We start from the raw sequence: 13,268 nt of genomic DNA, 5'->3' as shown, positions 1-13,268 counted from the left end.
GCCAGAGTACCTACGTGCCATCAAGGAGGTTTTTCACACTCGCACCAGATGGGAAATATCTTCTTGTTACAATACAATTCTATTCTACGATACTGTTACGTGTTTTTCATTGATCTAAAGTTATATTAAAAGTTAAAATGTTTAGAATATGTTCTAGAGTAGGGGCACTGTGTGTGTGTGTGTGCGTGCGTGTGTGTTTATGTGTGTTCTGCCTATAAATACTGTTACAATTAAAAATAAAATATACCTACTGAATGCTAATAATAATGAATTTGGAATCTGTCATTTTTATGGGTCATAATCAGAAAAAGTGTACATTTTGTGTCTTTTCTTGTCCCGCTACTTTGAATGCGTTTTAAAAATACAATTTTAAAGATAATTTAAATATTTTGCCATTTACGATAAATTTACTTATTAACTTAAAGATTTTTGTAATATTTTAAATGTATTATGGCTATTAATAGTATTTTTTGTTAGGTGCAAAAAACTTTTCAAAATGCTTCCATACAATTTTTCGTGTCCCATTCACTACTTTACTTTTTAAAAATTGATTTGTTACGAATGTTTATGGTTTTATTTGATTTCAGATATGTTTATATTACTTTACTTTATGCAAAATATTAAACAAAAGTACTTTTATTGATATATTATTTAATAAATAATATATATGAATTAAGTAAATTTGTCCCAAAATATTGTCTTTTTTGTTACTCAGGGCTAGTAACGTACAATTAAATTATGAATGCAATTATTTTGGATGGTGTTTAATATTAGTTTTTGTTGTGGCACCATTATTCTAAAAGTCAATGCTGTCGTAGCTACAACAAGTAGTGTTCTCGCAGCAGTTGAGGGGTTCAAATGTTTTAGAGGGAATATGTAAAATTACATCTCAGGGTTATAAACGGCTTTTATTTTGGTAAGTATTCTATAATTTCGTTTTCTTGTTTATGTTATTTGCTTCTTTTTACAAAATCTCAAAAAAGAACTTCAGTGCTTACACATGCAACACGTGGCTTATGAGCAAATATTTAAAAAGGTTAGAATTTCTCAGACTTTATTCTCAATTGCGTTATATTTCGTTACGTAACGAAACTGAGAAAATATGAAGCCTAGTTCATAATTACGTTACCATCGGAAGATATATAAAAAAAAAATTGCTGGCATATGAAAAAAATAATTGGTGACTTTTGATAACGTAAAGTAACCAAAAATAATGATTTTTAAGTTTTTTGCCTGTTTGCTTGTTTGTCTAATGTGTTTGTGCACGCTTATCTCAGAAACGGCTTAACCGATTTAGTTAAAAACATTTTTTTATTCTTCCTGAAATTAGTTGTGATTTTGTAATTACTATTTTTTTCTCTGGAGATAGTTAATTAATAAATATGTAGTTCAAGTGGGTGAAGCTTTTATTTAAAAACAAATACGTTCTGTACTAGCGTTGTTAAAGATCTAAACAATAAACATAAAATATTATTAAATATCTATTGATAAATATTTTTTTATTTTCAGTAAGCGTCATGGCTCCTATGTCAAATGCTGAAACACATAAAAGATATAGAGAACGTCTTAAAAAGACCAATCCTGTTAAATATGAAGATATGCGGAATAAACACTTACAAAGAATTAAACTTAATTCCCGTGATAACGACTCAAATTTTGATATATTTTAAAGTGGATTTAATTTTATCATTAACTTTGTGATCTCTAACTAGAAATAGAAGTTTATTACGTTACGAACTAGCATTATTATATTGTTAATATTGTCACTTTGTTATGTTTTCTTACATTTATAATCTGTTAATTCAACGATTGAATCTTTAAAATTTTAATTTGTGTCTCATTAAATAAAAACAACAGTAGTTTTATTCGTATAATATCCTTACTTTGTTGTGTATAATGCCTTATATCATCAGTTTCGTAACAAACATTATCAGTGTTGTTACTTATCAGTTACGTTACGAATTCGAAAATGTCCACTTTTCTGATTATGACCCTTATACGTTTGTTCATTGTATTTTCTTATTTTCACACCAATATTTCCTAAAATATTTAGTGATTTTAAAATGGAGTAGGATGATAAAGAGAACTGAATCGCTGTGATTACATTTACATAAAGAGGTAGAGATGGTAAGAGAAAAAATAAAGAAGAAATCTTGTCTGAAAGCAACACAATTTCTGAAGATTAAGATAGCACCTAGAACCACATCGCATATTTTAAAAAAAATACTAAGGACATGGGGCTTATAAGAGACGAACTAGTCATTTCTTAACTAATAATTTAAAACAGAGTAGAACCTATGACCACTTATAATATACTTCCTCTTGCGCCATGACCGCGTCAACAATAAGGATTAATTTAAATCGTATAATATTGCAAAACAATAATATAAAACGTGTACATTACAATGCTTGAGATTTAATAATCGAGTCAACTGGCGCGTAATGTGAATTTAATAATGCTCACGTTCAATCGAATTGTTTGCGAATGAAATATCGTTAAATTAATTTTGATTATATAGGGTGTCCTGGCGCAGTGGTGCTAGCGTATGATTGTAAACGCGACGGTTGTGAGTTCGATTTCCACTCGGGGTATGAAATATACTTACGTTTAATATTCTCATTTCTCGATCTGGTAATACAACGCGTGGCGTTTAGTACCGTCTATCAATACGCGATACCTACCAAAAAAATTCTAGATTTGGGAGAAAGTGGGAAACGGATACCCTGTTCCCCATAGCATTTAACACTAGGTTCCCCTGTCTACCCTGGGAAGTGGGAAGTTATTACTAATTATTTTTTTTTTTTTAATTTTTGAAAAGTCTTTGATTAAATGTAATATTATAATAATGAAAATTATTTTTTGTACACTACAAAATATAGGAAATGAGAAGAAACCTATCTAAACAAAAATATAGTCGAATTGATAACCTCCTTTTCTTACAGAAGTCGGTTAAAAATTAGAAGATATAGCAGGCGGCCTTATCATACAACGATCTTTGCCATTTTATGATAGGAGTAGTTAAAGAGGTATGTTTATGTACTTGATTTATTGAACTCTAAAGATTTCAGCGCTTCGCCTAAATGCCAGCGAGGAAATAAAAATATAAAATATTTCATTCCCCCGAGAGAGAGATTTAATCTGTGCCATTACATAAATTTAACAATAAACATTTATCATGTAATTTGATTATATTGGTATTAAAGCGAACAAATGTTTTTGCTTGTGACACTCGCTGTCAGAACAACAGCCAACCCTGTGGTAAGCAAAGTTTTTGGCAAACATTTTAACCTGAACAACTTTTGTTTTAATTTTTAACATGGTTTTAATATTTTTTCATGATAATAATTACGAAAAATACTTTCTTTTTTAGCTTCACGCTGCATCCCGCATGTAGCAGGATAGACACAGGGTTAATACAGTCCGTTACTTGTTCTTAACCAAAATTAGCAAAATTGTAGCACACCGGGCTTATTATCTTATTACTAGAGCGAAAAACTAAAAATAACTCCCTCTCCTAATTGGGACAACCGTCGAAGCGTATAGCAAAGTGGGCAGAGACAAACTTGTGTAAAAATATTCTTTATTTACAAAAATTACAATATCGAATCTCCACTTATTAAGAAAATTAAATTACCACTAAACTATAATGTATTAAACAAAATATAATATCAAATATTTAACTGAAATTAAATTTGAACTATCTCTCGTCCCTCGACAGCAGTTAATCCACGTTAGATAGCGAATAGCGATAATGCAAATAACAAACATAATAAGCTTGTATTGAGTTTAGGCTATACGTACGTACATACATACATACATACAAATGTATGTACATTGAACTATCGCCCGCGGTATATTGCCTTTATTTAATACTGGAATGAAATGTATGGATTTTGTCTATGATCTTCTATTGTCAATGCTAATATTACAAAGCTGGAAGTTTATTTGGTTGAACGCGCTGATGTAGAAAACTACTGCTTGGAATGCTTTTTTTCAGCTTTACGCTGTATCCCGCAAATAACAAGGTAGGCAAGGGGAACCTGGGAACCTAGTGTTAAAATACTCGTTTTCCATTAAGACACTTCTGTGCCCCACTTTCCGCCGAATCATGACAATCAGACACTATGTATTGAGTGGTCTCGAGTGGAAATCGAACCCACAACCTATCGCATTAGCCCTCATTACAAGTGTGCCTCTGCGCCACGACTGGCCACAATATAGAACAGAGAGTCAGTAATACTAGCTTTTCTCCACATCTATCCAATCTATTCTCCTTTTATAATACTTTCATATAAGTAGCTTACATATTATAGTTTTCCGCATACAGACAATCCTTTCAACTGATTGCAAATTGCCCCCGCGCCTAAACAAACGCAACCGATACGTAATTGTACTGAAAGTACTGTTAGTTTATTTTTCTTTGTAATCTCCTATAAGGGCTCTAATATAAGTAGTTTACTTTGCTTTGGAAGAGTGGCCAAAACACGTGTGTCTGATAAAATTAGTTTACTAGTGACAATATTTAGAATGTTTTTTGAGGATAGTATATTTATTACTAGATCTTGTAATTAAAAAAACAAAATTAATATATTTTTCTTTTCTGTACATTTATCTCATTAGACAGAAAAATGAGAAACGCAGCAGAGCAATTATTATTTATTAATGTTTTCATGTCTTCACTCTGGTATTAAGGCAAAAGCACGTCATTGAGTTCCGCCACTCAACTCGGAATACCTAGAAAATTTGGTAGTAGATGAAGAACGAAGTGCCTTAACACTAGTATTCCAAGTTTTCGTATGTCCACCCTACTATATGTGGAATACAATGTGAAGCTGAAAACAATGATAATATGTGAAAATCATACGAGCATGGCCACCCTATAAACGGGTCACGCACAGAAATTAGCATAGGCCAAAAACTTCCGAAATCTATGTAATACGTAGGAATAAATAAAAACTTTGCGAACCCTTCATTGTACTCGAACTCAGAGCTTCGTATTATTTGTAATGTGATTTCTCCTCTCGCTGAATATAGAAAGCCTTATTACGATTTGTTATTTAGTTAAAGCTGAAAGAAAAATTAAAGAAAATTTTGAATAGGTTATTGATAGAAATTAATTAAATATGCGCCTATGTTGGCATGTAAGTTACTAAGATTGTTTTCAACAACCAAAAAACCTTTTTTAAAGAAGCCTTGCCAAAACAACCACACAAAAGACTACCTCAATTTTAGATTCGGCTCTTCAGCAGCAGCTAGGTACGTCTTTCTATGCATATATTTAGAAATTGGTATTAAATATTTTATCCATTTTTACGAAAACGTTCTCCCTACATCCAATTATCATACTGAAAAACTGTTCTCTAGCCGTACGCTGTCACGTAACTGTATGATACTGACAGTGATATATCCTTGACAATATTTTTTGAAATATATACATATTATGTTTATAAGGTTTGCGTTTTATTCCGGACATAGCAGAGAAAACGGAGATGGCCTACTGCCAAAACTGCACAATTAGAAAATCAAAATATTATCTTGAATGAGGATCGAAACAAAAAGTATTACGATTACAAAAGGTACATATAAAATCAATGACTGACTTGTCCGGATAGCACTTTCGAAAGCCAGCACTAAAGAACTGAACTAATATAACTTCCCTATATATCATTTCTTACCTTACCTTCAAAAAGCGCGTCTATCTCCACCTCAAAGGCCGGCAACGCACCTGTAGCTCCTCTGGTGTTGCACGGGATCGTGGGCGGCGGTGATCACCATCAGGTGACCCGAAAGCTCGTTTGCCTTGTCCTTTTTCCATAAAAAAAAATAGTTTACAAGGCCGTGTAAGACAGTAATTTTTCTTTCTTCATGCATATAATATGAGCTTGCATATATAAAAAGAATAAAAAGTCTTTATTATCAGTCCTATGTTAAACCATAGGCTTGGAAGGCAATTCCGCTGAAAAAATAGATGAATAATTTAATAGTTGATTTTATTACTAGCATTATTAACAGAGAACATAGAAATATGTCACTAAATAGAAGAATAGAAGTTACATCACTAGAAGGACAAATTCCGTCAGTTCTACTTGCCAATCTAACATAAATGACAGTCGTTATGGACAGAAGGCTGTATAATTCCGATAGCTCGTCAAATGACAGCGTTATCGGCACTTCCACTAAATGGGTGTCGAAGGTCCTGTAGCTTGTGAATATCAGAAACTAGCTAAGTCAGGATTGACTTCGAGACAAGGAATAATAAAATTAGAAAGAGTTAGGACACTACATCTAATAATTTTAATATGTCTGAATGTTTTCAAATTATAAAGTCTTTATGTTTCATCATTATCATCAGCCTGTCCTCTAGATTTGGAATTTTCAAAAAATTGCGCGATGAGTTTCGAAATTTAACCGCACTCTAGCGAGAAAATAAAGTGGGAATCGAACCCACACCCGTCGCGTTTACAACCAGAAACTGCAGAACAACATCACAGCCATATTAATGAAAAACTAATATAAATCCGATTTGCATATTACATAACTACTTTATTTATAACTCTAATGTTGGTACTATCTTCTTAAGCTTGCATGAAACTTACTTAAACTATGTCAATAAGTGCAAAGGCACTTTATTTGAACGGAAAATTAAAGTTCGCATTTAGGACACACTAGCGACATTTATATTTGAATTGAATTGAACATAGAAGATTAGTACTTTTTAGCTGAGAAGACCTGGAGAGACCAGAGAAGACCAATTTTAATTTATATATTTGGCGAAATTTCGGTTAATGGTGAAAGGGGGGATTAATTAATACTAGGTACTGTATGTAAGGAACATTGCTATGAAGAAAAGAAATAAGCGTAAAACAGTTACTTTTCCTTTTTATTTGAGTCGCCTACGTGTGAACTCAATCTTCACTGTAGAAGGCGAGATACAGAACGACTTTCTTTACACCAGCTTATAAAAGTTCTACCTAGTAATAGAATTTTCTATACAATTAAATAGATATGTATGTCTGTCTGTGTTATCACGTTAATATTATAATTTCAGGTAATTCATACTGTATTTTAACGTTTTAAACTCAATTATGCAGAAACAGTTGAACAGATTTAAATTAAATTTTACACTCATATATGAAATGAGCTACTATGAAACTTTAATGAAAATGGTTTCAGGAAAAAAAATATTAAATATTTTTTATTTTTATAAGAAATATTAAATATTTATAAGGAAATGAATCCTTCGGTGGGAATCAAACCCACGACCTGTCACGATTACGGTAGCACGCTTGTACTCCTACGCCATGTATGGCATCTAACATTGATGAAGAAAGTGAAAATATTATTAATATAACAAAAATCTACTTTCATTAATGTGATTTACGGGTACCCGCGGGTACTAGTTACCCGCAACTTTAGCAAAAGTTCCCGAGTTTAGCGCGATGGGCCAAATAAAATCTTCTCAAATCTTTATAATATTAGTATAGACAAACGAGATCGTAATCTGAAGTAAATTCTTAGGTAACAACTAGTGTCAGCTAAGAGGCTTAGTTCGTTCCATGGCTTATATTTTCCCATTTTCTGGTTCCTTTCAGCTCAAGTTAATCCTTTTAGACGAAATATCAAATTATTTCGAAAATTATTTGTATTATTTATTATATTAATATTTTAATATAGGTAGTTATTATATTTAGCTTGACGCTATATCTCGCATGTAGCAGGAGAGGAAATTAAGTTTAATTAAGTAATTTATTTCTTTTAAGCATTTTTTTATTATTCTTATATTTTTTTAAATAAATTAATTTTACCAATACTTTAAAATACAATAAATAACTTACAATTTTAAATTATTATTATCACATATAATTATAATAACAATAAATACCGAACACGTGCTTACACAAATCCGATTCGATAGCAATAATATAATTATATGAGCGGCGAGTCACGAGTGCGTGCGGCTGACAGTTGTTAAGTGATTACCATCAATTAGCCTGACGGACCCCCCTGTACCTCGTAAATCTAGTTATATAGCTTGTTCAAACTTATATATGTATTATTTATACCATACAAAAATCTGGCGGCGGCGTTGAGTTGCGCCACTTAGCACGGATGAAAATTAGGGCACTAGGTAGCTCGCAGTGCAACCAACTGTGTACGAGCAAGCGCGTACATGTAGCGCTTAGCTTGCATTTTATATGACCTAAATTACTCAATACCAATATTTTAATTATAATAAGTCAGTTCATCGCTTTCGGTCATTAAGAGTACCGCGCGTGGCTCAATACATTTTTGCATTTAATTCATTATACTTTTAGATGCATTAATATTATATATTTATCATAGAAAACTGTTTTATTTATAAACACTCGTACGGCATCCCGTACATATTGGTCCTTCGAGTCGTCGGTGGCTGATATTTTGGCTAACCAAAAGCAGCTGGCATCGGCCATAGAAAACGTATATACAAATTTTAAGAAAGACGGCGCAAGTAGAAGGACTCCCGAGTACATAAAAAAGAGGTTGGACCTTCTAGAAAGCTATTGGTTCGAGTATGAGACTAACTTTACGAGACTATCGAATAAGGAGTTAGAGATTCACACTCGTGATGCTATTGCTAAGGATCTGGAGAGGATGAAAGAGAGGTATGATATTATTAAGATTCATATCCAGAGCTGTGACATTACAACTGGAGAGAAACCACAATCTCCCCTCGGTAAACCTCCCACTTTCCCACTGAAAACACAAGAGTCTAATCCACAACCGGGCAGCAGTAGGGCTGCTCTACAACACTCATATACGGATAGCAAAACCGTGGACATGCTGAGAAAGCAGCAAAGTAATTTCAAGGCCTTCCATCGGACAGTGGAAGGTATAACTTTAGATTTAATAAGCGAGAGATGGGAGTTAGAAGATCTGCTTCGCACGATCCATAGGTCGCTGGTCCTTCGAGCCTATAGAAAAACGGAACCCTTGTACATCCGCGTGTGTGCGGTTCCGTGTACCGGTGAACCTGTAGAGACACAGTGCATTAACTATAAGTGACTTTCGTGTACTACGTGTACTATTCGATCAAGAAGAATAGTGAGTAGTATTCGACCCTTGCTGTGACATTAAGAGTTCCAGTGAGAATCGCCTGAACACCAAGGATTCAGGCGCAGATTTCAAGTAAGATCTGTCCATTTATTTTATATTATTTCTCTCAACGATGTCGTCGGTGGCTGATATTTTGGCTAACCAAAAGCAGCTGGCATCGGCCATAGAAAACGTATATACAAATTTTAAGAAAGACGGCGCAAGTAGAAGGACTCCCGAGTACATAAAAAAGAGGTTGGACCTTCTAGAAAGCTATTGGTTCGAGTATGAGACTAACTTTACGAGACTATCGAATAAGGAGTTAGAGATTCACACTCGTGATGCTATTGCTAAGGATCTGGAGAGGATGAAAGAGAGGTATGATATTATTAAGATTCATATCCAGAGCTGTGACATTACAACTGGAGAGAAACCACAATCTCCCCTCGGTAAACCTCCCACTTTCCCACTGAAAACACAAGAGTCTAATCCACAACCGGGCAGCAGTAGGGCTGCTCTACAACACTCATATACGGATAGCAAAACCGTGGACATGCTGAGAAAGCAGCAAAGTAATTTCAAGGCCTTCCATCGGACAGTGGAAGGTATAACTTTAGATTTAATAAGCGAGAGATGGGAGTTAGAAGATCTGCTTCGCACGATTCAGTCCCGCTGGTCCGTTATCGACACCCTGCACTGGGAGCTAGATGGCGAGCTGAACGGATCGAACGAGGAGTACGAGAGTACATTCTTAGCGTATGAAAATAAGTACCAGGCCGTCAAAAAGGCCATTAATAAAAAGATATGGTCCGTAGCCCATATTGTAAAATCCACCCCTCAGTTGGAAATTCCTGCGTTTAGCGGAAACTATAATAACTGGGTTTCATTCAAGGACTTGTTCAGTGAGAGTATCCATAAAAATAATGCCATGTCTGACGCACAGAAGATGCAGTATCTCAAGTCCAAAGTAAGAGGAGAAGCTGAGAGACTCATCCAACATTTAAATATAACAGCAGATAATTATATAGTTTGCTGGGAGATATTAAATCAAAGATACAATAACAAAAGACTTATTTTTCAATCATATTTAAACACGCTTATGAGCATGCCTATAATGCAACAACAGTCAGTCGCTCAAATTAAAAAAATGCATGACACAACACAAGAATGTCTCAATGCAATAAAAAATTTAGGGGTGGACATTAGTTCCTGGGATCCTATAATTGTATATTTATTAACTCAAAAATTAGATACCGCATCTTATACAGATTATATGCAAACGGTAAATAACCCGCGCGAATTGCCATCCCTTAAAGAATATTTGCAGTATTTAGAAGCTAAATTTATTTCATTAGAGTCGTCGCATAGGAAACAAGACAACGCTGTGCACAAAAATATCGTCAGTAATAAAAATCAATATCCTAGTACTCAGCTTAACAAATCGTATTATCATAAAACATCCTTAAATAATAGTAAAGTAATTTCACCAGTTCTCAATAATAAAAGTAATATCATGTCAATATGTTGACATTGAATGTTGCGTGTTCATTGTGTCGCAATAATGATCACGGAATCTATTACTGTCAGAAATTTCTAGAGATGCTACCTAGCGATAGGCTAAAAACTGCAAATAAATTAAATTTATGTATAAGTTGTTTATCGAATCATCAGGGTAAGCAATGTAAGTCAAATAAAGCTTGTCGCGAGTGCAATAAGGCACATAATCGACTTCTACATGAAGCATTTATGCAATCGCAATACACGCGCGCATCGACGGAAGTCGGTCATAGCGGTGAGGGCACGGGCGTGCGCGGGGGCAACTCTGCTTATACAAGGGAAAATGCCAGCGCCGAAAAACAACTTCCACGTAACTCACACGTGTCAGTTCAGGAGGATCCAAACGAGATCTTACTCCCTACTACAATGTTAAAGGTGCAAGCCGCTAATGGTTCTTTCTGTATCTTGCGGGCACTGCTAGACCAGGGCTCACAAACTAGTATTATTACAGAACACGCAGCACAGACCCTGAAAATCCCACGGCAACGGTGTAAGGGGGTTATTTCAGGTGTCGGCGATAAGGAAAGCAATAGTAAGGGTATGGTCACACTACATTGTTCATCTTTAGTAAGCGATTTTTCCTTTGAAACCGACGCGCTAATAATGAAACAGCTTATTAAAAACTTACCCAGTTGTACATTAGAAAAATCGAACTGGTCCTACCTGGATCACATTACACTGGCGGACCCGGAGTTCTATAAAAGTCACCCGGTAGATATTTTATTAGGCGCAGATATATATTCTATTGTTATTATGGATGGAATATGCAGGGTAAATTCGACCTTACCGACCGCTCAACAAACGCAACTTGGTTGGATTTTGAGTGGCAATACAAAAACTTTTCATTGCAATGTAGTTTTACATAACCTCGAAGAAATACCAAAATTTTGGGAAATTGAGGACCTTTCGGAAAAGTCTGACTTGTCTTTGGAAGACAAAAGATGTATGGAATTGTACCAGTCAAGTACAAAAAGGCGAGATGACGGGCGATACGAAGTCAGGTTGCCACTGAAACCCGAGTAGGTACCAGGAAAAATTAGGGAATTCTAAACCAAAAGCAATAGCTCAATTTTATAATTTAGAAAGAAAACTTAAATTAAATAAATCAATTAAAAATGATTATTCGCAATTCATTCAAGAATATTTGTCGCTCGGACATATGACACCCGCGGCTGTTGACCGTAATGCATTCCTTAGATGTTATTTACCTCACCATTGTGTCACCCGAAACGATTCGACGACAACAAAATTACGCGTTGTATTTAATGCATCGAGTAAAACGTCATCAGGCTTAAGTTTAAATGACGTTATGTTGCGGGGACCGAATCTTCAACAAGATTTAATGGATCTTATTCTTAAGTGGCGACAATTTAAATATGCATTTACTGCCGATATTGAAAAGATGTTTAGGCAAATATGGGTTAGTAATAAAGATCAGAATTTGCAAATGATTCTGTGGAGAGATAATCCAAATAAAAAGTTACTTGAATATCACCTAGCTACAATTTCATATGGAACTAAAGCAGCTCCATTCCTTGCAATGATGACGCTTAAACGATTAGCTCACGACGAGAGGCCAAACTTTCAAGATAGTTTAGCGCCTAGCGTACTAGAGGAATCCTTTTACATGGATGACCTCATTCATGGGGCCCACTCGCTTCAAGCTGCCAAACAGCTACAAACAGATATGAATAAATTATTGAAGAAGGGTGGTTTTCACTTAAGAAAATGGAAATCAAACTCGCCTGAGCTACTTAAGCACGTCAACGTACCTATTCAACCACAAGATCTCTTCGACTTCAAGCAAGTGGAGTCAACGAAGACCTTAGGGCTTGGGTGGGACCCGCAGACCGATAACTTTACATTTCAGTCGCAACTACTTACAACATCCAAGCTTACGAAAAGAACGCTTTTATCGGAGATATCTAAGATCTTTGATCCGCTAGGTTGGCTCTCTCCTCTCACTACAAAGCTTAAGATATTGTTTCAAGACGTTTGGAGGGAAGATCTTGCATGGGATCAACTGGTACCACAACACATAGCTGAAGAATGGTACAAAATTAAACAAGATATCGATTCAATAAGCCAGTGTCAAGTACCAAGGTGGCTGCAAAGTCACGAGGGTGATATCATAGAACTGCATGGCTTTTGTGATGCAAGTACTAAAGCTTACAGTTCTGTCGTATTTTGTAAGATAACACGTTATAATAATTCCACAGTAGTTTTTGTGGCAGGGAAAACAAAATTAGTGCCACTAAGTCAAAAATGCTCACTGCCTCGGTTAGAACTGTGTGGCGCAGTATTACTGTCAAAATTAATGGCAAAAATTAGAAAATGCCTCGTCCACTATAATATCACCGTTCATGGTTGGGTGGACTCGATGGTCGTCCTAGGCTGGCTCTACGGCCAGGTCGACAGATGGAAGCCTTTCGTGGCGAACCGTGTGAAACAAATCACAGAGTCGATGCCAGCTACCTCTTGGCGATATGTAGCATCTAAAGAGAACCCAGCTGACTGCGCAAGCCGAGGACTTATGGCCTCTCAACTTCGAGAACATAACTTATGGTGGCATGGACCGGCATGGCTACCAACCTACATACCTGAAAAGGAAAATAAACAAAAATATATTACAAATCAA

The 13,268-nt window shown here is 35.1% G+C and overlaps 1 long non-coding RNA gene across 1 annotated transcript; it reads left to right on the top strand.

Moving 5' to 3' along the window:
* Positions 1-293: 293 nt before the first annotated feature.
* LOC146541086 (uncharacterized) lies at positions 294-1,998 on the top strand. The gene is made up of 2 exons (XR_014878627.1): positions 294-916; positions 1,510-1,998. It is a non-coding gene; the product is annotated as an uncharacterized LOC146541086 (long non-coding RNA).
* The last annotated feature ends 11,270 nt before the right edge of the window (positions 1,999-13,268 follow it).

This window comes from Heliconius melpomene, chromosome 1 (genome assembly GCF_056956725.1).
Source record: "Heliconius melpomene rosina isolate 202511_hmr_F chromosome 1, ASM5695672v1, whole genome shotgun sequence".
Lineage (NCBI taxonomy): Eukaryota > Metazoa > Arthropoda > Insecta > Lepidoptera > Nymphalidae > Heliconius > Heliconius melpomene.
The sequence above is the reverse complement of the archived record's forward strand: the minus strand, read 5'-3'. Positions and strand labels throughout refer to the sequence as shown.